A 24,297-nucleotide genomic window follows, 5' to 3' on the forward strand; every position below is an offset into this window, starting at 1 on the left:
TTAATAGGAGGCCGTGTTCTGAGAACGCCGCAGCTGTAGTGGGTGCAGTGACTCCTGCTAGAGGTAAGAAGTTCCCATTCATTCAGATTGCCAAGGGCTTTCAGTCTTTTCTCTGGTGGAGCCGGAGTAAAGCAGCTGCCAGTGCTCTGCACTTTCTGCAGGAGCTGCTCACTCTCCCTCCAGAGAGAACGCTGCGGGGATAACGCCGTCACTGGTCACAGAGCTGGAAATAGACTCTGAACATCTCTCTCTGTGTCTGTGTATATATATAAAATTGCCTTCCAGTGATTTTTCTGAGTAAACTGAAGGTCTGTGACATATATTTGCTTTTTGAAAGGTAGGGGGAGGGAGAGAGAGGTAGAAACATCAAAGATGAGAGAGAATCATGGATCAGCTGCCTCCCGTACGCCCCCTACTGGGGATGGAGCCCACAACCCCCACCTGTGTCCTTGAAGGAATCAAACCTGGGACTCTTTAGTCTGCAGGCCGAAGCTCTATCCAATGAACCAAATTGGCTAGGTGTGGGAAACTGTTTATTGCCTTCACTATCTGATAAGCATAGACAGAGAACTCCCCGAACCACCCCACCCCCCCAAGGCTGGGTGCCTTTGAAGCCCTAGCAAAGCTCAGAGCTAGGCGTCACCTCCGTTTGTCCAGACAGTGGTAGCTGAAACTACTCCCCCATTTATTATTATGTAAATCCTTGCTGATGGGCTAGTCTGCTTGTTACTAGGGGGTCACCTGCCTAAGGGCTATGCTATGGGTGCATCCCAGATCAATAAAAGCTTGGTGAGGGCCTGAGCAAGGAGGAAGTCCTTCAGGACTTGCCGCCTGGTCCCCCAATATTGCAAAATTATCTCGTGTCTTTTTCTCTCATTTGCTGTGCAGCTCCTCTTTCAGATACCGAACCCTACTCCACGCAGAACGTGGAGGGAGTCTTACTCGACAGCTAGGGCTAAACATCTCTTTTTATAGAAAATTAATTAGAAAAGGAGGGTGAGATGAACAGCTTGTAATATAATTTGACGCTGAGCTCTAACCGATTGGCCCCAGGATGTGATTTAGTGGCCATTGCCTGCAGTGGGGTGCGCAGCGGCATTATAATCAGGCATAGACGTCCATGGTTTCTTGTCAATAAGTGGTCCATCTCAGGTGCTGCTTCGTAATTGGCTAGGGCCCCATTGAAGGCGTTTAGACAATTAGAGAAGAGGTAACATTCAAAGTTTTTCACTCTCACTCTTTGAAAAGTGGAGGGTGAATTTCTAGTTTTACCACATTCTTCAAGTTGCTATTTTGAGATGCACATTTTCTCCGAAGGGTTTCTTTGTTTCCTTGTGGTGAAGTTAGTGGGAGACTGCGAATTGTGGGTAGAGGCACCCTGGTGGGAAGGGGCTGGTCACAGCAGCCCTGGGTTGAGCTCTGGACTGTTCCCCTCATGCACGTCTAAGTCACTGACCTTCAGTTTACTCACAAAATTGGTGGAAGGCAATTGTATGAAGATGCTCTTTAAACTAAATGTGTTGTTCATAAGCTAGAGGAAAGGAAAAATGCAGTGATTTTGGACGTGCTACTCTGTGAATAATACTTTTGAAAAACACTATCATTACATTGTGGGAACCATGTTGTCCAGCACATCATTATTTTACTGCACAAAGCAGCAGAGAAAGGCCGCGCACAACTTCTAGTGTCATCGTCCCCGAGCAGGGACGTCACCCAGCGTGTCAGGCCTCCGAGCATCTCAGAGGTGCTGCGCGAGCTGCCGTGGTTTAGACTCAGGCAGACCTCCGGAGGCATTTCTGTATCACTTTCCTTCCATGCTGTTGCTTGGGATTGTAAGTGAAGTTCTACGGAGGGAAAATGACTGTTCTTGGCAGGATTCCTATTTGAACCTTTGCATAGCAGCTTAGAAACTTTGCAGAGGCACTAGCCAGTTTTGCTTAGTGACTAGAGCATCAGCGTGCAATTGAAGGGTCCCAGGTTTGATTCCAGTGAAGGACACAGGCCCAGGATGTGGGCTCGATCCCCAATGTGGGGCATGCAGGAGGCAGCCAATCACTTATTCTCTCTCATCAATGTTTCCCTCTCTCTCGCCCTTCCTCTCTGAAATCAAGAAAAATATATTTTAAAGAAATACTTTGCTGAGGTCTCCTCAGTGTGTCACTACCGACCATGAAATAGACTTAAACTAGTGGTGTTTGGGACGCATTCAGGGCAGGACTTTATATTTCGGCATTAGCAGTCTTCAGTGACGTCACTCTGCACATGGATAAGTCACAAGCTCTGTACTTGTGTTGCCAATGGCAGCTACAGTGTGTCTGACGGATCTGAGCACCAGGCCCACCTGCAGGGACAGGCACTTATTCCAGTGCCCCATTCTGCCTGAGCTCCGTCCTGGGCCTGTGCAGACAGCAGCAGCTGACAAAGACTGGCTTCCCTGGAGAGTGCTCACCTTCACACACGGTATTACACATGTTCTGCAGTGCTCTGCAGTCAGGAGTGCCTAACGAAGGACTTACTGCCATGGAAAAGATTCTCTTTAGTGAAATAGACCTCTCCAAAGTTGTTAAGCCGCTACACAGAGGTTATCATAGGAACCCAAGATCCTGAATCACATCTGCACGTTTTTCCTGTAACAGCCAGAGACTCGATGTCTTATAATCTCTACTGAAATCACTCATCTTCTCATCATTCATTTATCCACTCACTCATTCATTCATCCACTCACTCATTCACTCAATCACTCATTCACACACTCATTCATTCATCCACTCACGCACTCATTCATTTGCTCACTCATTTCACTCACTTGCTCATTTGTTCATTCATTATTTGCAAAAGTGTATGGGGAGAGAACAGTGGTAGGTCATTCTCGCCCTGAGACCTGGGTGGTGGATGGTGAGCAGGACACCTGTCCTCAGCAGCTGGTGCCTTCCCAGGTGATAGCCGCAGAGGCGCTCAGAGGGGGCACTTCTCTCCCTTTGGGGGGTGGGGGGTGAAGGCACCTGCATGTCACTTTGCAAACCTGAGGACACTAGACACAACTACTGTCCCCTTTATGGGGAGCGTGCATTTTAGGTCCTGAGGTTCATGCTTTGCTTCATCCCTTTACAAATATTTAGGAGCATGTTTTGTGCCACACCTTTCAAAGCTTTATTTCTCTAAGAAGCAAGTTTCATAGAAATCACGTCGAGGTGAGCGACTGAATCCTAAAAGCTCAGCAGCGTGAGCTGTGACTTCCGGAGGCGAGTGCTGACAGGAGCAGCGTGTGGCTCAGAGTCAGGCCCACAGCCTGAGCCTGTGCCCAGCCTCTCCCTCAGAACAGGCGCTTTTCTCTGTCCCTGTGTCAGGGCTGCATTGGCATTGTTGTTTGGCATTGCCTCCCTGTCATATGTAGCTGCCACAGGAACTTAGGAGATGAAGACAATGGTGTTTGGGAAATGTCCTGGAAACTTCTATTCTCCCGTTGAAGACATGGATCGCTCTAGCAGGCGCTCACCAGCTTGCTTAGTGAATGAAGTGACTACCTCCTCATAGAGCCAAAGGTATCTTCGTCCTGTGCCTGGGACGCCTCGGGGCTGGTTAGTCACTGAGAGTGGAGGCAGTGGTTCCTTGGCCAGGTTTGTTTATTGCTCAGTCAAGCGGAAATTCAAGATCATAGAACAAATGTTCTCTTCCAACTTCTAGGAAATGGATGGTTTCATATCTTTTTCTTCTCATTTATTTATTTTTTAAATCCTCACGGAAGTATTTTCCCCATTGATTTCTAAAGAGAGTGGGAGGGAGGGAGCTAGAGAGAAACATTGGCATGAGAGAGACACATGGCACGCGTCCATACTGGGCCTGGGGATCCTGTAACCGAGGTTTGTGCCCTTGACCAGGAATCGAACTCATGGCCCTTTGGTATGCAGGTGGATGCTCTAACCACTGAGTTAACCGGCCAGGGCTCATTTTTTTATTTCAGTTAAATATGAACATCAGAGGATTAATATGTTCCTCAAAGCCCTGACTGGTTTGGCTCAGTGGATAGAGTGTCGGCCTGCGGACTCAGGGGTCCCAGGTTTAATTCCGGTCAAGGGCATGTACCTTGGTTGCGGGCACATACCCAGTGGGGACTGTGCAGGAGGCAGCTGATCGATGTTTCTCTCTCATCAATGTTTCTAACTCTCTAACCCTCTCCCTTCCTCTCTGTAAAAAATCAATAAAATATTTTTAAAATATATGCTCTTCAAAGATGAGACTGCAAAGTAGAAACGTGTTCTTACATCAAAAACAGCAGTGAAACAGCTAGAAGTGTGCTTGTTATGCAAAATTTGCAAAATATAAAAAGAAATGGTTTCATGTGAGTGTGCACCAACTTTACACACGATGATAACGTTTTGCAGGCATTCCATAGTGTTCCTACAATCAGCAATGTATAAAGAATCTATCTATATAAAAGGCTAATATACTACATGTCCTTCCCACCTTCCGACTGGTACTATGACACGCACTGACCACAAGGGGGTAGGTGCTCAGGAGCTGGCCTGACGTGCACAAAGAAATGGCACCGCAGAGCCTGGCTGTGGTGGCTCAGTGGATTGAGCGTAGTCCCATAGACCAAGAGGTCCCGGGTTCAATTCCCAGTCAAGGTACATGGCCGGGTTGGGTTGCAGGCTCAATCCCTAACAGGGGGCAAGCCAGAGGCAACCGATTAATGATTGTCTCACATTGTTGTTCTATCTCTCCCCCTCTATCTCCTTTCATCTCGGAAATCAATAAAAAATATATTTTTTTAAAAAAAGAAAGAGAAAGAAATGGCACTGCAGACCTGGAGCCCAAAAAGCAATACTTTGCTTCCCCCAAGTGGGACACAGGCCCTGCCACCACGCTGGAAAACTCAGCTGATTCTGCCGAAACCCCATGGCACAAAATGCAGCCCACAGCCCAGCCCAGCCTGGAAACGGTGGCTGTGGTTGCTGGGTAATGACATCATGTAGCAATGCCCAGCTTCCCCTACCTAGCAACGAATAGCCCCTTGCATTTTCTTCAGCACACAAACACAGGTTGAAACATTTCCCACTTTAACCAAATATCTGTGAAGTGTTTTCCCATGCCTCATCTCATTTGATCCTCACAGAAGTCCTGGAGTAGGTAGATAGGAGACTTGGTGGAATACTATTTTCTTTTCATTAGCCAGAAAACGGAGAATTAAAAGCTTAGAAATTTTACCTAATTGAAAAGAAGTAAGAAATGGTGGACCTTGACAATGACTTCAGGTTTTCTCACTGTACAGAATATAGACAAACACTGCTGCAGTTACATATTTTACCCTTTGTTCTTCCTGCGTGATCTACAATAATGATCTGCTTTGTGTTGATATTTACTGCTGTGTTGCTGACAATCACCTGAAAGAGAAGTTGGGGTGCTTCACTGGCCTGGAAAAAGTTTACCTACATCAGAAAGCATGTCTACTTAAGCAAGTTTATTCTATCCTATTTAATAAAATACTAATATGCAAATTGACTAAACGGCAGAATGACTGGTTGCTATGATGTGCACTGACCACCAGAGGGCAGACAATCAATGCAGGAGCTGCCCCCTGGTGGTCAGTGCGCTCCCACAGGGGGAGCACCGCTCAGCCAGAAGCTGGGCTCAAGGCTGGCAAGCACAGTGGCTGTGGCAGGAGCCTCTCCCACCTCCACAGCAGGCGGGCGGTAAGGAGTGAAGGGTCCCAGACTGCAAGAGAGATGTCCAACTGACAGCTTAGGCAGGCATCCTCCAAGGAGTCCCAGAGTGCAAGAGGGCACAGGCCAGGCTGAGGGACACCCCTCCCCCGTGCACGAATTTTGTGCATCTGACCTCTAGTCCTATATGATAAAAGCCTAATATGCTGTGTGTGGTTGACCTGTTGGCCGTTCAAGCAATCAAAGCTTAATATGCTAATGATATGCTAAGGCCGCTCAACCGCTCCCTATGATGTGCACTGACCAGCGGGGGCAGACGCTCCACCAATAGGTTAGCTTGCTGCTGGGGTCCGTCAGGTCGGGATTGAGCCAGATGGCCCAGACACATCCTGGAGCCCTCCTGAGGTTCCTCCACAGCCGACCAACCTTCCGTGTCTCTCCCAGGCCCCAATCGTGCACTGGTGGGGTCCCTCGGCCTGGCCTGCACCCTCTTGCAATCCAGGACTCCTCGGGGAATGTCGGAGAGCTTTTTTCTACCTGATCCTGCAGGCCTGGCAGAGGGACCCCACTAGTGCACGAATTCGTGCACCGAACCTCTAGTATCCTATTTAATAAAAGGCTAATATGCAAATAGACCGAATGGCAGAACAAACGAACAACTGGTCGCTATGATGTGCACTGACCATCGGGGGTGTGCGCATAACACAGCAGATATAGGCCACAGCGGAATTGTAGAGCAGGTGAGCGGGGGCACCAGACCAAGGCACGGTGCCTGTCACTGTCATCAGGGCGGGGGCACCAGACCAAGGCACGGTGCCTGTCACTGTCATCAGGGCGGGGGCACCAGACCAAGGCACGGTGCCTGTCACTGTCATTAGGGCGAGCCTGTAGTGGTTACTGAAAATTCTTTCTCTTGCGCAAAAACAGTCCCACCCGGCACTCGCACCTGCTGCTGGCACCGGCCCAGTTGCACCCACAGCCGGTGCCGGAGTCACTGCTCACACCGACTGCTGATGCCCAGCATTGGCCCCGATCACTCAGCAAGGTCAGCAAGTGTGAGTACTGGCTGTCAGCCCCTATGACACCTGACGGCTTCTCTGCCTCCCCCTGCGCCTGATGGGAGATCAGGGCCGGCAGCCACCTCTCGCACCCACTGCCGGAGATTGCCCTGCTCTCACCTGCTGCTGGTGCCAGAGCTGCCACTCGCACCCACTGCCAACGCCAGTCCTGCTTGCACCAGCACCTGGCGCCAGAGCCACCGCTCACACCTGCTGCTGGTACCTGGTGCCAGTCGCGATTGCTCAGCGCCATCAGCAGGTGTGAGCAGCAGCTGCCAGCTCTGATTGTCCCTGAGGGCTTCTCCACCTCCCCCTGCTCCTGAGGGGCGATTGGGACAGCAGCTGCTGCTCACACCTGCTGACAGCACCACCTCTCTTGCACCCACTGCTGGCACTGACTCCAATCACTCTGTGCCCTCAGGGGGTACAAGTGGGGCTGGCGCCATCAGCTCATTGGAGCAGTGGCAGTGGCAGTGGGAGCAGGGTTGCTGGCAGACGGGGGCAGGGGGCCGTGGTGTGGAGGATGGGCTGAGACCCACCCCTGTGTGTACCGCAGCCTCGTGCACTGGGCCCCTAGTATCTACACCAGCCGTGGGCAAACTACGGCCCGTTTGAAATGAATAAAACAAACAAACAAAAAAGACCGTACCCTTTTATGTAATGATGTTTACTTTGAATTTATATTAGTTCACACAAACACTCCATCCATGCTTTTGTTCCGGCCCTCCGGTCCAGTTTAAGAACCCATTCTGGCCCTCGAGTCAAAAAGTTTGCCCACCCCTGATCTACACTAATAAAGGAGGAACTTGCAAATTAACATCACTCTGCTACACCACCAGCCAATCAGGAATGAGTATGCAAGTTAACCCAACTAAGATGGAAGCGGCCATGGAGCTGGAGCAGCAGGAGGCTTGGGTTGCCCTGGCGATGGAGGAAGCCAAGCTTTCTGCCTGCCCTGGCAGGCCCTGGGCTCCGCTCAAGGCTACAAAGTTTCAATTATAGAGGATAAATAAATCCAGATACCTGCTTCCAGCCCGCCCTGGCCTCCACTCAAGGAGGCGCTGAAAAGAAAAAAGGAGAGGCTGGGAGCTTGGGTCCCCACTGGGGGGCTTGGCCAGCATGCAAAAAGCCATCAGCCCCTCGCCCAGGCTGGCCAGGCACCCCAGTGGGTACCCCCACACTGAAGGAGGTGTGGTGAGCCTGAAAAAGGCCCTCAGCCACTCACCCAGGCTGGCCAGGCACCCCAGCAGGACCCCTACCCATGCACCAGGCCTCTATCTATACTAATAAAAGGGTAATATGCTAATTAGACTGGGAGACCTTCCAGGAGACCTTCCAGACGTTGTTCTGGACAAAGCCATGGTGGCAGGGCTGAGGTAGAGGCGGTTAGAGGCCAAGAGGGGAGGGCAGTTGTGGGTGATCAGGCCAGGATGGGATGGCAGTTTTTTGTGATCAGGCTGATGGGGGACGGGGCCATTGCGGGTAAGCAGACCAGCAGGGAGGCCAGTTGGGGGCGAGCAGGCCATCAGTGGGGGCCAGTTGGAAGTGATCAGGACAGCGGGGGTGGAGGGGCAATTTGGAGTGAGTAGGGCAGCAGGGGGTCAGTTGGGGGCAAGCAGGCCAGTGGGGAGGGAAGGTGGGGGTGAGCAGGCTGGTGCGGGGGGCATTTGGGGGCAAGCAGGCCGGCGGCGGGGGGCAGTTGAGGGTGAGTAGGCCGGCAGGCAGGCAGGCAGGTGAGTGGTTAGGAGCCAGCAGTCCCGGATTGTGAGAGGGATGTACGACTGCCAGTTTAGGACCGATCCCTGTAAACCAGCAGTAGGACATCCTTCGAGGTGAAGGGTCCCAGATTAGAGAGAGTGCAGTCCAGGGCTGAGGGCACTCGGCCCCTAGCATCCTATATAATAAAAGAGAAACATATAAATTGACCGTCCCTTCGCTATGCTCACCAGCCAATCATGGTGAATATGCAAATTAACCCAACAAAGATGGTGGTTAATTTGCATACACAGGCGCCAGGCGGAGAGCAGAGCAGGAGAGCTGAAGGCTTGGGGGGCCGTGACTCCCTCGGTCACTCCCAGAGTGGGGAGCACCAGGAATTCTGGGAATAGTTCTGATGGCAGCCCCAGGACCAGAAGCAGAAGCCCAGAGCACCAAGAATGCTGGGAATCATAGTTCTGGTGGTAGACAGATCTTCTAGACACTAGAGCAAAGTGAGCCTGGAGCAAGTTACTGTTGTGGTGGGTGATGGAGGGAAAGCAAAGGTGAAGACATAAGTAAAGTCAGATTGTCTAGGAAAAATTCAAGGGAAGATATCCTAAAACTTCCAGGAAATTACCACCAATGAGGCAAAGAAAAAAAATGCCTCTATTATTCTGTGAGCAACAAACCAAACTGGGTTGGGGGTCTCAGACAATTCGTTCATATGATTGCACAGACAGACAGAAACTCCCGAATTGGAGAGGGCTCCCCTGAGGGCTCCCAGATTGGAGAGGGTGCAGGTCAGGCTGAGGCAGTGGTTGGCAAACCATGGCTCGCAAGCCACATGCGGCGGCTCTTTGGCCCCTCGAGGGTGGCTCTTCCACAAAATACCATGAGCGGGCATGCACGTGCAGTGCGATTGAAACTTCGTGGCCCATGCACAGAAGTCGGTTTTTGGCCTGGGCAAGTCTATTTTGAAGAAGTGGCATTAGAAGAAGTGGGGGTTGTTGGTCGGTTGGGCGACGGGAGACGCAGTGCAGGCGGGCTGCGGGATACGAAGCACAGGGGAGGCACACACGATTCATGCAGGAGTTGAGTGAGCCAGTCAGTCAGCAGTCTCATTGTGCAGTGGTTAGTGCTAGTCGCGTCCACAAATCGCGTGCGGGTGACAAAAGATAGATGAAACAAATATGCAAGATGAGTGTGGATGGGAGAGTTGTAAGGGGTCAACCTTACAGATTGAGGACATTTTTAACAAAGGCCAGCTTAGGAGTACCCTAATTAAGTTAATAACAATGTACCTACCTATATAGTTTAAGTTTAAAAAATTTGGCTCTCAAAAGAAATTTCCATCGTTGTACTGTTGATATTTGGCTCTGTTGACTAATGAGTTTGCCAACCACTGGGGTGAGGGATCCCCCCACACCACCGTGCACGAATCTTCATGCACTGGGCCCCTAGTCTATATATAAAAGGCTAAGTTGACTCACACATGTGCAATACATATACAGCTCTAACTGGCACCAATCACACAAGTGTTTCCATCTGTCATTGTTGATCATGAATTTGGTTCACAATTCTATTATAAAGGGCAAATAGCATTATTAAAATATTTCTTCTACTTCATTTCCTTTCCATGTGCATGAATTTGTGCACTGGGGCATTAGTAAATAATAAGCATGGAAATTTTTGTCTTTAGGGAAAAAGACCTCTCTACAATTCTTAACCAACTGTTTAATGATTATAAAGGGAATTCTAGGTCAGAGGTCAGCAAGCTGTTTCTGTAACAGCCAGAGACTCAATGGCTTACGATTTCTGCAGAAACTCCAAGCCTCTCCTCATTATTAGATATCAGTCATTGACTCTATGTAAATAAGTACCTGTGGCTCTATTAGTATAGATCTTTTCTGTGAACAATAAAGTTTGATTTTCATATACTTGACCTGTATTAGGCAATAAGGCTTCCTTTGAATCTCAGAGAATTAGGCACAGGGCCTAGGCTGCTGGGCCCTGGGACTCACGGGGACATTTCTGCTTCACTAGATGGAGCAACAATGCAGTGAGCTTCCTCTCCCCACTGCTAGGAACAGATGACTCATTAGCCAACACTGTACGTCAGGGCCAGTCAGACTCACTAGATCCTGCTTGGATTTGCTGTATTTCAGGCTGATCAGATCCACCGTGAGTTCAGTGACTGGAAAAGGCCCAGTGCCCCTGCCTCTGGGGTTCAATGTCTCTCATCACATTTGGACTTTCCCATTGAGAGGGTGCAGTTCCCAAGGTCTGGTTTTCATAGAAGAGTCTTCATGCAGCTCTTCAAATATGCTGTTTCCAGTCATCAATATAGTTCGCTGTGCATTGGTGAAAGGTATGCCATGTGGGCACTCCCAGAGTGGGCAATAGGACTCACATTACCAATCAACTCCAACATTACCACTGCCATAAACTTTTGAACTGCTTCTTCATAATTTAAAACAAGGGAGAATGGGCATTTACATGTCACATAGAGTAGCACACCACCTCAGAGGTCAAACTCTCCCCTCACCTTTAGGGTCCTGCTGGGATTTGAGTCTAATCAAGGTAGCAACTGTCGCAGAAGAGCTCACTGTCTTTGTTACTCTGTTGTGCTTGCTTCCTCTTGAAAATTTTCTGTTCCCTGGCAAATTCTGAATTATTCGACTTTCCTCTTGTGTGGGTTATAACACTACCATGATCCATTCCAGTTTTTCTCATATCTGGCTTGAAACCTGTGACAAAATTAATCTCTTCATGCTTAATTAGATCTCTGGGATACAAATCAAGTAAACCATCCATGTCCACTGTTCTGGAGCACTCAGAAAACTTTCAGAATGTCTGTGTCATCACCCCAGACATGGAAAGAGAACTCAGAAACCCCATTGGATTGCCACCACAGCCCCCACTCCTCCATTTAGTGTTACATGGCATAGCCCAATATTTACTAAGTGTCTTGAGTGGAATCTGGATTAGAACTTGTTTTTTAACACTGAATGAATGATTTTCTTTTCTTTTCTTTTTATTGTGATAAAAATTTTTAATTTTACAAGTGGCAAAATAGGTAGAAAGGTTAACCTTTTGGTTCACACAGTGTAGCCAAACTGCTGCTTATAACCTGATTCTAAAATAGTCACATCACCAGTATTGAGGGACATGATTCAGAGAGGTTTCCTGGGAATAGTTCTTTAATTACAACTCATAGGGAAGAAATGTTTATAAATCTATAATTTAAAAACAAATTCAAATAGAAAAATAATATTTCCTCCAAATAAGAGAACTAGAAATTATGCATGTAACTTAAAATAAGATAAATTGTAATTAATGGTTAAGTATAATAATGGTCTGAAATTTTGATACTTAAATTATCCTCAAAGCTGTTGAATGAATACTATCACAGTTTTCCTTTCGGGTTTATGCTTCTGGCTAAGAACTGACAGACTGAGGTTTAAAGTGACCAAAAATTCTTCACATGATTTCTTGGGACCACTTGTAAGCTGCTTTTCTCTACAGTCCAAAGACAAGAAAAAGTCTCTGATTTGAAATCAGAATCGATCTGCTGCTCTGCTAGCCACAGCTCGAATATTGCCATAAACCTTTGATGGAGGAGTTCCCAGGATGAGGTTGCAAATGGCAGTTCTTGCCATCTTGATATTTTGGAAAGAGCCAAGGATATAAACTTCCACATCAGCTAGAACTATCCGCGTCCGTGTCACAGTCTCTGTGGTGAATTTGGTTCTTCCTCCTTTGCCAGCGATTCTCCCTATTGCCCTTGACAGGTGGTCTCCCTTTAGAGGCTTCACATCTGTAATTTCCAAGGACTCTAAGAAGAGGTCATCCAACCTAATGAGAGCAAGTGCATCCTCTACCTGAAACCCGAGAATAAAGGCTTTCACAAAATCGGCGGCTTTTGTCAGAGTGCTAACATCCTTGGTTTCTTTACAAGTCCTGATTTCTACATTCCTCGATTTCAAGTTAAAGGAATCTGAAGTCCATGATGTTCTAGGATAGGAGTTAATATCTTCATCCAGTTCCCTTTCAATGGCGTGTATCTGTTCGCTGGGACTGGAATTGTCCTTGTTTCTTTCCCAGCCAGGAACCCGTCCCCGGAGAGGTAACCTAGTTACCTCTTCGCCGCCTGGCCGGGCCTCCTCAGTGTCCATGCGGCTCGCATCCCGCCCTCCCCCGCCACGGACAGCTCCTCGGCCTGCCTTTTCTTCGCCCTCCGGCCACCCTTGGGGGTGACCTGGGTGAAACCGTCCTCGGCCACACCGCTCTGTGCCTCCATTGCTGCGGCCATCCTCAGGAATCCCCTTTCTTTTCTTTTTATAGATACAATTCCTCATGAACTGATGCCTAAGGCCCCACAGCTACCTGCTACGGCCCAGTCCTAACAGAAGCTCACGCTGATATTAGTGAGGAGAAGGTAAGTACAGAGAAATGTACTCATATTATTCCAGAAGGAAATAACATCACTCATCAACATCAGACAAATCCATCAGGAGGACAGGCCGTGACTGCTTCAATGTCACCAGGCCACAGGGAGCTTTCCATGAGTGAACAGGTCTAGGTAGAGACAGGGACTCCTTGTTTGACATTAGGGCCCAAGGCGTCACCTCATGTAACTACTTTGATCAGCCCAGGTTGGATCAGGTATGGCCCACACTCATTGATGTAGTCTTCCGTGCAGGGCCCTTACTGACTCTGTGAGTGACATCACACCCAGGTCATAATGGACAGCTCAGGTTGCACGGTAACTTGGTGGCCCATGTTTAAGATTTGTTCTTTGTAACCCAGGAAATCCTGTGGGACAAGTCTCCGTCCATCCCCAGGGTGATGACAGCCCCTCACCCGGAATGTTTGCCCCTCTGGCTAGGACGACTTTTGACTAATGGGGATGGAAGCCACCAGCGATGCCCTGATGGACTCAGCCAGGGGCTGGAGCCATGGCCGCCCACAGGTCCGTGGGGAGCCAGGACACCTATGCAGCTTGGCCCCTAGTTACCTCTTCCCCAGCTCTCAGCAACCCAGGGAACCTTGATGATCAGATTTGCCAGCTTTCTACCATGAACCTTTCCAATTTTTCTCGCTTCTGGCTTGGAATCATTGACACAAATCTATACTCATGTCCTGAAGCTCTTTGTGCTGAACCTGAGTCTTGGCTATAAGTCATGTAAACAATCCATGTGTGCTGCTGTGGACAACTCAGAAATTTGTCAGATGGTCTATGTCATCACCACAGACATTCACAATGGAAGCCAGGAGAGCCATTGGATTGGCACAGCGGTCCTCACTCCTCCATCTAGTGATGTTGTCACCCAGTATTCATAAACTGCCTTGTTTGGCGGACTCTGGAGTTAGAAATTGGCTTTGTAACTCTTAGTTTTCTTCTTTTCAGAGACACCAGTCCTCATTAACTGTCTGGTGGCTAACACCCTGCGGCACACCTGCTGCTGACAAGTCCAAACACAGGCTGCATCTCATCCTGAGTGAACCAAAGGTAAGTAAACAAGGATATGCTCATAGGTGGGGAATCCTGAGCACCTGCACTGTGACTCACACACCGGCCTTCCCAAGGTCCCAACCACAATCCCCATCTGCCGGGGACACTGGGAGGACCATCACGTCTGCTGCGGTGCATGGAGGGGGACATGCAGCCACCTGCACCTATGACAGTGCCTGTCTTTCTCTGGGTTGAACTCAAAAGAAACAAACTTTCAGGTCATTCCATGGAGTCATATACCCAACTGAGGAGTAATCTGCCTCTAAAATCCAGAGGCCCCCTGGGCGCTGGTTCTCCATCTTGGTTGCAGGTGGGGCCAGATGCCAGCAATCATTGTTTACCTCAGACACCTGCCTGCCCCACAGAAGAGCACCGGACACAAACATAGTTCACTGAGTAAGAATTCTGAATTTCAGTCAGATTTCTTCCTCAGCTACTGACTCTAAAAGTGGATAACTCTAGAGTAGTATTGTCCCACTCACTTGGCCCATTCTGCATAACGTCATCATTGTAACCAACCAGCCAGAAGTATTTCCTGTGGAAGAAAAGGGCAGTGAGGACCTTCAGCCTGTAGAGATGACTCATCCCTGAGGGAAGATAATGAAGGTGTATGGGGACCTTGCCACCTGAAAGAAGTCAAATTGGATTGAACTATGGAAACACGAGGGGGAGGCATTTGCCTGCACTGTAGGTGCATATGGAACAAGGTGATGTGGACTTTGAAGTTGCTCAAACAAAGTAACCACATGGTATAGCAGCAGCATAGGGTCTCCTGTAGTTAAAGAATCGGTGAGTACACTGCCAATTTCCAAGTTGTGTCTTCTCCTCTCTCTCTTTCTTCGCCATCTCCTACTCCTCCTCCTCTTGCTTCTCATCCTTTTCTTATTCTTTCTATTTCTTCTAAACCTTCTTTCCTCCTCCTCTACTCTCTCCATCTTTTCCTCCTCTCTTTCTGGCTTCCTGTCCAACCTCCTCCTCCTCCTCTTCCTCCTTCTTTCTCTCAAGACAAACCAAAAGAGTAATGAGGATGTGCCCAAATCCGCACTCCTGAATCTTGCAAATCCTTCATGGTGGCACAAATCTCTCATATTCATCAGGCAGATGGTACAGCTTCTAACTTAATACTTGCACAGTTACAGACAGTTCTTATGGATTGGTTTAGACTTTCCACAGTTGTCTTGACTCATCGGTGATGAGTGTGCGGGATAAATCCGCTGGTGTAAGTATTTAAGTTATGCATTTTACAACCAGGAGCAACCACAGAATGGGTGAGATCAAATTTGGACCTATTTCAAAATGGACCTGAGCTAAAATTCACTGGTCACCTGACCCTCAAAAGCTCCTAGTCTTAGTGAGGGCGAAGGTATTATTTTAGATTCTGACACCAATTTCTGTTCATAACCATTTGCCTGTGGTCGCTGAATTATCTAGTTCATTGTTTCCCCCAAAGAGATAGTTACTTGGATAAAACTTTTTGAAAAGGGGCTATCAGCCATTGGGCCAACCAAAGCATTCCTTCTTCTACATTAGAGCAGGAACCAGTGGGCATTTCCATGTTACAATTTTTGGTCCATCTTTGGATGCCTTTTTCAGCCCACCATCTCAATAAACTTTATACAACTTTGATAATGACCCAAGCTGCAGATATAAATGCACAATCTCTGTCTTGTCATCCCAAATTATTAAATTCCCTTTCATCACAATGTATATTTCTTTAAACATTGTCCCTCCACCATTAATTATTTCCGTACATAATCCATGTTTCCCTGCTTCTGTAAATCACAGAATTCACATGGCTCTTGTAAAGGGTAGCACACTTCCTCAAGGGTCGCACTCTGCCCCTCACCTTTAGTGTCCTGCTGGGATTTGTGTCTACTCGAGGTGGCAGCTGCTGCAGGAGAGCTCACTGCCATTATCGTCCTTGTGTGTTTCCTCTTGCACATTTTCCCAGTCCATGAACAATTCTGAATTATTCCAATTAGGTTATAGCCATGTAGGTTATAACTCTACCATTAACCTTCCCAGTTTTCTCACATCTTTGGCTTGGAACCATTGAGAAAATAAATCTTCTCATGTCCTGAATATTTTCAAGCTGAATCTGGTGTCTTGGATATAAATCAAGGAAAACATCCATGTCTGCTGTTGCGGACCACTCAGAAATTTTTCAGAACATCAATGTCATCACCAGAGACATGGAAACTACAGACTAAAAACATTGGATTGCCACAGCGATCCTCACGCCTCTGTTTAGTGATGCTGTAGCCCAATATTTAGAGATTGTCTTGATTGGACTCTGGAATAGAACTTGGTGTTTGTTTTCTCTTAATGATTGTCTTTTATTTTCCTAGCCATCTTCCTCAATAACTTTCTGATGGCTGACGCCCTAAGCACACCTGCTACTGCTCAGTCTTAACAGAGGCTTTCCATGATCCTTAATGAACAGGGGCAAGTAAACAAAACTATGCTGGCATTATTCGAAAACAGAGGAATGTCTCTTACTTTCAAAAACAAGAGGAAGACTGACAAAGATTCTTTTAAAATTATCCCATTATTAAATATTGGGGGATCATGTGGTTAATGACATTATACTAACTTGTACAACTACACAATACAACATAGCACACTCCAGTTTGTGCTCAACACCCACAGGATAGCATCCTTGGGTTTGAACTCCTTTGCCATCGTATCCTCACTCATGCTTTTTCCCCTCAGGTGACCGCCACGGAAAAAGTCTGCAGGTAGGAGATGTTCAAGGTGAATGAGGAGGTGAACGGCCCAATCTCTGCCCATCGTGATGGGTTCGTTACCCACTCTCCTTCACAAACATCCCGAATGGTCCGTTGGAGCGCAGCCGTCCAGTTTCCGGTTGGATATTGACATCATGCAAAGTCACCGGTAAGCCAGGCCACGACTTTGCTTCCTCTGTCAGCAGGTCATAGGGAGCCTTCCATGTGCCCACAAGTCTAGGCTGAAAGAGGAATTGGCTGTCTGGCAGGAGGGCCAGCTCTTATCTCACAGCTCTGATCCTCCGAGATCCCGTCATGTGGGAACCATCTCACCTTCATGTGGTCTCCTGTGTGTGGCCTCTTTAGGCTCCGTGAGTGACATCTCACCCAGGTCACAGTGGACAGCCAGGTTGCCTGGTAACAGTGGCCCATGGTTAAGCACTACTTTTCTGAAACCCAGAGAGCCCTTTGTGGATAAGTCACAGGCCATCCTCAGCGTGAGGGCAGCCCCTTACCCTCACTGTCTGCCCCTCAAGGCTAGGACTGCTTAGGCCTAAGGAGGGGACGCAAGCCACCAGTGCTGCCCACGTGGACCTCAGCCACAGACTGGAAATCTGGCCCCTCCAGTCCACTAGGGAGCCGGGGTCCCTATGGGGCTTGTCCTCTAGGGTAGCTTCTTCACGTTCTCGAATGTTCTGAGAGAGGCCTCAGGGCCAAGCGTGCTGGGGCCCTGTGCCTGGCTAGGACTTTCGGAGAGAAAGGCCAGGGAGTGATGTCAGGCAGAGCCGCACTGAGAGAGAGGCCAGGGCCTGGGGCTGGCGCTCCCATAGCGAGGCGCAGCCCTGTGGTGATGGGCCCGCTATGTGGGGCCAGGTGGGCTCTCTGTGCAGGAGCTTCGGCTCCGAGGTGTTGACACTAGGCCGGACTCTGAGGCTCGCATCGTCTCTGACCATGTCACGCTGACATGGACAAGTCACAGGCATTGTTCTTTTTCTTCTTCGAATGCCAATTGTCTCTGTACTTCCTTTCAGTTTTACCATAATCTTTGCCTCTAGGTACATATCAACACAGCAGATTTCTTTTTAAAACCTAGTATTGAAGGTTGAATATCTTTCCCCATTCTAACCTTACGTCACTCTCCCAAGGACAAATAGGAAAACTCAAGGTATCTGAGGCCCGGACACACCTCCATGACCAGCCGGCTGCCTCGGAGCTGGGGACTCCGTGCTTCCTGCCGTCAGCAGATCCAGCCTCAGAAACAGACCAGTTTACAATCATCTCTGAAAACTGCCACAAATGGGCGGCCTGTTCTAAGCCGGGTCACCCAGGAAGGACGGGGGTAAGAGGGACATTTTGCTCCAGAAACAGAATGTCCAAAAAGGCCCAGCCCATTATTTTCCCCAGAAACGTTTGGAGGAGAGTAAAATCCCAACATGAGCTTCGAAGGCCCCTGTGCCCAGGGGATGGCGTTGCCTGCTGAGGAGGGGCAGCAGGGGACACGGGCAGTTTCTCCACAGGCCGCAGCGGGAAGCTGGGCAGGAGCCTGGCGGGCCCCGGGTTCTCTAAGAGGTTCTTCTAGAAACAGACCCCTCAGATGCTTCCTCTCACTTCAGGTAAGAAGTTACTGTTAAGGCACTTGGGGAGTTTCCCTTCTTCAGAAAGGAGGCACAGATATGTGAGTCATCAGTGCAGCCTTAGTGGGAGACCTGAAGGTGGGGGACCCCGTAGAAGTGGACAAAGGCTGCTGCCACCACCATGACACTAAATACCCAACGTGACTGGTTCCATGTGTCAACTTAATAGGACCGAGCGCTCTGTAACTGGAGCAGCCTGGAGGCCAGCTCTGGGCTGCACAGCCCAGCCATGAGGAAGAGCCGGCCCAGCTGCCTGCGTGTGTCCTTGACACAGCCCCTGGTGAGAGTCAAGGGCGTGGTGGACACAACACTGCTCCAGCCAGGGCCCAGGGACACCCCGACCTTGTCCACAGGTGTTTAGCGGGGGCCCACTGTGCCACAATGGTGGCGGGATGCCCAGGACACAGATGACGGAGCGGTACATGAGCCAGGGCTGTGGGGGCAGCAGTAATGGAACCAGGGCGCCAAGCTCTGTAATGTAGAGCAAGCCCCGCCTAATGCAGTCTGCAAACTGCCCGAGAGGCTTTCTGGGAAGAGCTGTAGGTGGCGGGAAAGAGCCAGGAGGAGCTGAGGCAGAGCTCTGCGCCCAGGAACACCCCCAGCCCAACTGCCCCCAGCAGGGGCCAGAAGTACCTTTGGTCTGAGCAAGGTCAAGGTTCACAGAAAGAGAAACAGCAAAAAGAACCAGTAAGCAGAGCCGTGCAGTGAGAGCCCCTTTCTGTGCGGGTGCAGATGCTGCTGGGAGCAGCCTGCGCGAGGGCCTGGCCTGTGCCCTTCAGCAGGAAGCTGTCCTGCAGCCGGTCAGGTAGCACGGCCTCGGCGTCCCTCCCATCTCCTCCCTGGCCGGGTGCTCGCCGCCAGAGGGCAGGCCCCGCACCTCCCCTCCCCCTGGCGCACTGCGCATGCATCTCTTCAGCTGTGGTTGGCTCAGCGATTCCCCAGGAGCAGTTCTCCCGCAGGTGCTCCAGCTCAGCCCGGTCACCCTGTCCAATTCCCTGTCACTGGCAAGAGCCCGGTGCACTCGGCCACCACTGGTCCCTGCTGAGCAGAGATCTGGCTGGTCCCTCAGTGCCCTGCGCCTCCAGCAGGGGGACGGCCGGGGTGTGTCACCCCAGGGAGCAGAGACCTCCCTGGGAGGTGAGGCAAGCAGGCAACGGCCTGAGCTGGGCCACCGCCCTCGCACTCCACCCCCCAGCGGGCCAGGCAGCCTGCAGCTGAGCCTCCTGATCTTCATGCTCCACCAGGCACCGTTCTGACGGCAACTGGCAGTGAGTCTCAAGGCTCGGAGCACAGGACTGGCCTGCAGGGAGCAGACACTCATCCCAAGACCCCCTGCTGCTGAGTTCCATCCGGAGGTTGTCAGAGAGCAGCTGCTGCCGTAGCCGGGCCTCATCTGAGTGTGTGCCAGCTTCATGCAGAGCACAAGGCATGTCTGCAGGTGTCGGAGAGCATTCCCCTAACCAGGAATGGCCTTCAGCGTGGAAAAGACGGTCTTTAGTGAAAGAGACCTCTCCAGAGACCTCAGCCAGCCATGCAAAGACTATCGAGTTATCCCAGGATCCGAGATCACATCTGCAGACTTTGTAACAGCCAGAGTCAATGGCTTAAGGTGTGTATTTAAACTCCAATCTCTTCTCTTAGACTCAGCGTCATAGACAGTATGTGAGCAAATAGGTGTGGCTGTATTCCCATAAAGCAGTATCTGTAGACACCGGAGTGTGCGTTTCACATCATTGACATGTTTTGGGCTGCAGGGCATTGTTTGGGCTCCAAGACAGAGGCCCAGGCTGCCTGGGTCCTGGGTCGCCATTGAACTCTTGGAGAGAGAGGACCAGGGCCTGCTGTGGGCCTCACTAGGCGTCTCTGAACGAGGAGCTGGGCTCCTCAATGCTGCCCTCTGCTCTTTGGGGCTGGGGGAGGCTCTGCAGGGCTAGGTTTTGCCCTCTGAGGCCCCAAGGATTAGCTCAGTGGCTTTGGGGCCAGGCTGGGCTCCCAGGCGATGTCATGCTGCACATCAACACATCCCAGGCTTTGTTTGTGTTCGCATTGGCAACAAACAATTAGTTACACTGAGCCCCAGGCTGGCCTGCAGGGAACACACTCATCGCAGCCCACCCACTGCAGCCGAGTTCCATCATGTGCCGAGAGCAGCAAAGGCCATGGACTGGTTTCATTGGAGTGTATCCCAACTTCACACAGAAGCATAAAAGCATTTACAGATGGTCCAGTGTTCCTATTATCTGGAAAGTCTCAATATTGCCTAACTAGCTTGGAAAAGATTGTCCTTAGGGAAATTGACCTCCAAAACTCTTAACCAGCTCGGCAAAGACTAGAAATGGAGTCCAAGCCCTAGCTGGTTTGGCTCAATTCATAGAGCATCGGCCTGTGCATGGAGGGGTCCTGGGTTTGATTCTGGTCAAGGTCACATGCTGGGTTGTGGGCTCGATCCCCAGTAGGGGGCATGCAGGAGACAGCGGATCCATGATTCTCTCTCTTCATTGATGTTTCTATCTCCCCCTTTCCGTTCCTTTCTAAAATCAATGAAAATGTACTTTTTTTTTTTTTTTTTTAAAGAAAATGGAGTCCAAGACCCTAGAGCAGAGGTCTGCAAGCTGTTTCTGTAACAGCCAGACTCGGTGGCTGTTGGTCTCTGCAGAAACTCCAAGCCTCTCTCATAGTTTGACAGCAGCCATAGACTCTGTGTAAGCAAATAGCTGTGTTCTATTTAATAGAATCTATTAGAATGAATCTTTTCTGTGAAGATTGAGTGTATCTTTCAGAAATTGACCTGTAGTAGGCAACAAGACATCCCTGAGAACCTGAGAGAAATGAGCACAGGGCCTAGGCTGCTGGGCCCTGGGACTCACGGGGACATTGCTGCTTCACTAGATGGAGCAACAATGCCGTGAGCTCCCTCTCCCCACCGCTGGGAACACATGACTCTTTAGCCAACACTGTACGTCAGTGCCGACAGACTCACTAGATCCTGCTTGGATTTGATGTATTTCAGGCTGATCAGATCCACCGTGAGTTCAGTGACTGGACAGGGCCCAGTGCCCCTGCCTCTGGGGTTCAATGTCCCTCGTCACATTTAGACTTTCCCATTGAGAGGGTGCAGTTCCCAAGGTCTGGTTTTCATAGAAGAGTCTTCATGCAGCTCTTCAAATATGCTGTTTCCAGTCATCAATATAGTTCCCAATGTATTGGTGAAAGGTATGCCATGTGGGCACTCCCACAGTGCCATAGGGCTCAAATGATCTATGCACTCCAACAGTCCCTCCTCCGTACACTGCTGAACTGCTTCTTTACTGAAAAGAGACAGTGGGCACTTCCAGGCCGCCCCCTAGGGCCATCCTTGGATGCAGTTGTCTGCCAACCATCCCAATCAACTTGTGGGCCGTGTGAAATGACCCGCACTGCAGATATAAATGCAGGCTCTTCCTGTGGGCCCAAATTACTAGGTTCCCTCATGTCCAAACTTATGTTTCTTTGAACATGTCCTCGACCGTTAATTATTTCCACATAGATTGCATACTTTTCTGCCTGGGGAAGTTTCAGTGCCCTGCCCTCACATAGTTCTTCCATAGAGTAGCACCCCACCTCAAGGTCAAACCTTCCCTTCACCTCAGTTCCCTGCTGGGGTTTGAGTCTAGTCACGGTGGCCGCTGCCACAGGAGAGGTCGCTGCCTTCATTACTCTTGGTGCTTCTTCTTGCACATTTCTCCAGTCTCTGACAAGCCCTGAATTATCCCAGTTTCATCCCATACCAGTTACAGCCCTCCCATGATCCATCCCGTTTTTCCTCGCATCTGGCTTGAAGCCATTGTGAGATATAGCTATTCATGTCCTGAATCTCTCCAAGCTGAAGGAGGTGTGCTAGCTATAAACCAGGGAACCATCCCTGTCGGCTATTGCGGATTACTCAGGCCTTTTCAGAACATCTATGTCATCCCCTCAGGAGACTTTCTGATTTTCCCCACATCTCGCTGGAAGCATAGAGGTAAACCATTGGTGCCCTGAAGCTCCTCAGGCAGCATCGGGAGCCCTGGACATAAGCTCAGCAGGCGATAAAGTGATGAGAGGGAGCATGTTCGTGTGTGCTGTTTCAGATTGCGTGTCATCACCAAAGACGGGAACTGGATGCAGGAACCCCGCTGGTTCCCACCGCAGTCCTCACGCCTCCGTCCAGGGACGCTATAGCCCAGTGTCTAGCTCTTGCCTTGCTTGGCAGGGCCCAGGAATCAAAACCGAGTTTTGTAACACTTAACCATTGACTTCCTTTCCTTTTCAAGACTCCGTTGCTCACTAACTGTCTGAATGTTAATGCTCTCAGACAATTGCTACTGCCCAGCCGCCACAGATTATTCGCCTGGTTTTTACTGAACAAATGATAGGCAAACAAATACATGTTCTTATTATTCAAACACAGAAAAGTGTCTCCATTTCTTGAACATTTAATACTTAAAAAGTATCTCATGATTACTGTTTTGGGGGTAATCAGTTAATCACATTGAAAACCTTCACTTGTACAATTCATGGTACAACATAGCACACTCAGCTGTGTGCTCGCCACCAATGTCTGTCTCCTCTGCCCTCTTGCATTTGAGCCCCCATTATTCACCTGGCCCTCCCTCCTGCTTCCCCTGCGGTAAACACATGATTCCATGTGTGTATAGGAGACTTTGTTTCTTTTGTTTGTGCTTTCACATCCCACTGACGAGGGAAAATATAGAACGTGCCACTTTATCCTTTTGACAAATGAAATCTCCCACTTTGAGGCTTCACTCTGGTGAGCATTACATGAGACGCAAACGTCTTTGAATATTTGTGACCACTGAGCGAGAAGGTCCAAGGAACGTCTGCGCAGAGAGCTTGGGAGGGATCTCCTAGTCAGGCTTCCTCAGCGCCTCTGCCTGATACTGCAAATCCAAGGCAGAGCCCTGAGTCAGCATCTCCTTCCACAGCTGGGCATTGTTGCCACGCAAAGTCAGGGAGGAGGCGACTGCCCCACCTCTGCCCATCGTGAGGGCTTTGTTACCCACTGTCCTTCACAGACGTCCGGACGTGGGCTGTCGTGCTGCAGCCGCCCCTCTCTGGTTGGCCCTCGATACCGTGCAAAGTCATCGGGGAGCCAGGCCAAAGCTTTCCTTCCTCTGTCAATAGGTCCTAGGACACTTTCCAGGAGGCCACAGGTCTAGGCAGAAAGATGGATTCATTGTACAGAAGTTGGTACTGAGGTAAATTGGGACACAGACTATCTTCCTGCTTTGGTCCTCCCGGGTTCGATCATGTATGTAGCACTTTAAATTGAAGTTGTAGAGTTCCCAGTCTTTCTATTTCTTCTCCTTCTTCTACTTCTCCCTCTCCTATTCCCTCCTCCTCCTGTTTCTCCTCCTTTTTCACAAGTCAAATCAAATGGTTAGTGAGGATGTGTTCCAATGGACACAATCCTGCATATTCAAATCCTTCCCGTGGCACAAATCTCTGCCATTCATCCAGGAATGTGGGAGGCTTTTGGTTTCCTTCTTATCCTCTTACAGGCAGCTCTAGGGGCTTCTGCTTTGACTTTCTCACCCTAGTAGCCCCCACTCGTCAGTGATGAGTGTGGGGCTCATTCTGCTGCTTTGTCTATTTCGGTTATGCCTCCTGGGACCAGAGGCAACCAAGGGTGGTCCCAACGTATGTCCCCTACTTCAAAAGGGACCTGAGCTGAAACTCATTGGTCACCTGACTCTTAAAACTCCTAGATTTAGTGCAGGGCCACAGTTATATTTTGGTTTCTGAGACTAATTTCTGTTCAGATCCATTGTCTTTGAATTATCTCGTTCATTGTTGCTTCCATATAGATAGTTGCCCTGGCTAAAAATAAAGAAAAAGGCCCTCAGTCCACTGGGGAAGCATTAAGTAAGCTTTAGACTACACACTTTTTGTTGTCTGTTGGGGGGTCTGTTCTCAGGACGTTCTGGTCTTTCCTCCCTTTAAGAATTAAGGTGTGTAAACTGG

The 24,297-nt window shown here is 49.5% G+C and overlaps 1 long non-coding RNA gene and 1 pseudogene across 6 annotated transcripts in view; one reads left to right on the forward strand and one right to left on the reverse strand.

Annotated features, from left to right (window-relative positions):
- The window catches only part of LOC132232613 (uncharacterized), a 23,366-nt gene extending 654 nt beyond the window's left edge, over positions 1-22,712 (forward strand). Inside the window, exons 2-10 of one of the 6 annotated variants that reach the window (XR_009452441.1) lie at positions 8-63; positions 10,585-10,787; positions 12,764-12,857; positions 13,832-13,931; positions 16,283-16,672; positions 16,781-16,829; positions 17,806-18,574; positions 19,539-19,903; positions 22,253-22,712. This is a non-coding gene — a long non-coding RNA (uncharacterized LOC132232613). Of the gene's footprint in view, positions 1-7; positions 64-10,584; positions 10,788-12,763; positions 12,858-13,831; positions 13,932-14,456; positions 14,724-16,282; positions 16,673-16,780; positions 16,830-17,805; positions 18,575-19,538; positions 20,004-22,252 lie in introns of those variants that run through there. The other 5 variants (XR_009452437.1, XR_009452436.1, XR_009452438.1 and 2 more) reach the window with 5 other exon arrangements.
- On the reverse strand, positions 11,962-12,765 carry LOC132232612 (RNA-binding protein PNO1-like; annotated as a pseudogene).
- Positions 22,713-24,297: the final 1,585 nt, after the last annotated feature.

This window comes from Myotis daubentonii, chromosome 4 (genome assembly GCF_963259705.1).
Source record: "Myotis daubentonii chromosome 4, mMyoDau2.1, whole genome shotgun sequence".
Classification (NCBI taxonomy): Eukaryota; Metazoa; Chordata; class Mammalia; order Chiroptera; family Vespertilionidae; genus Myotis; species Myotis daubentonii.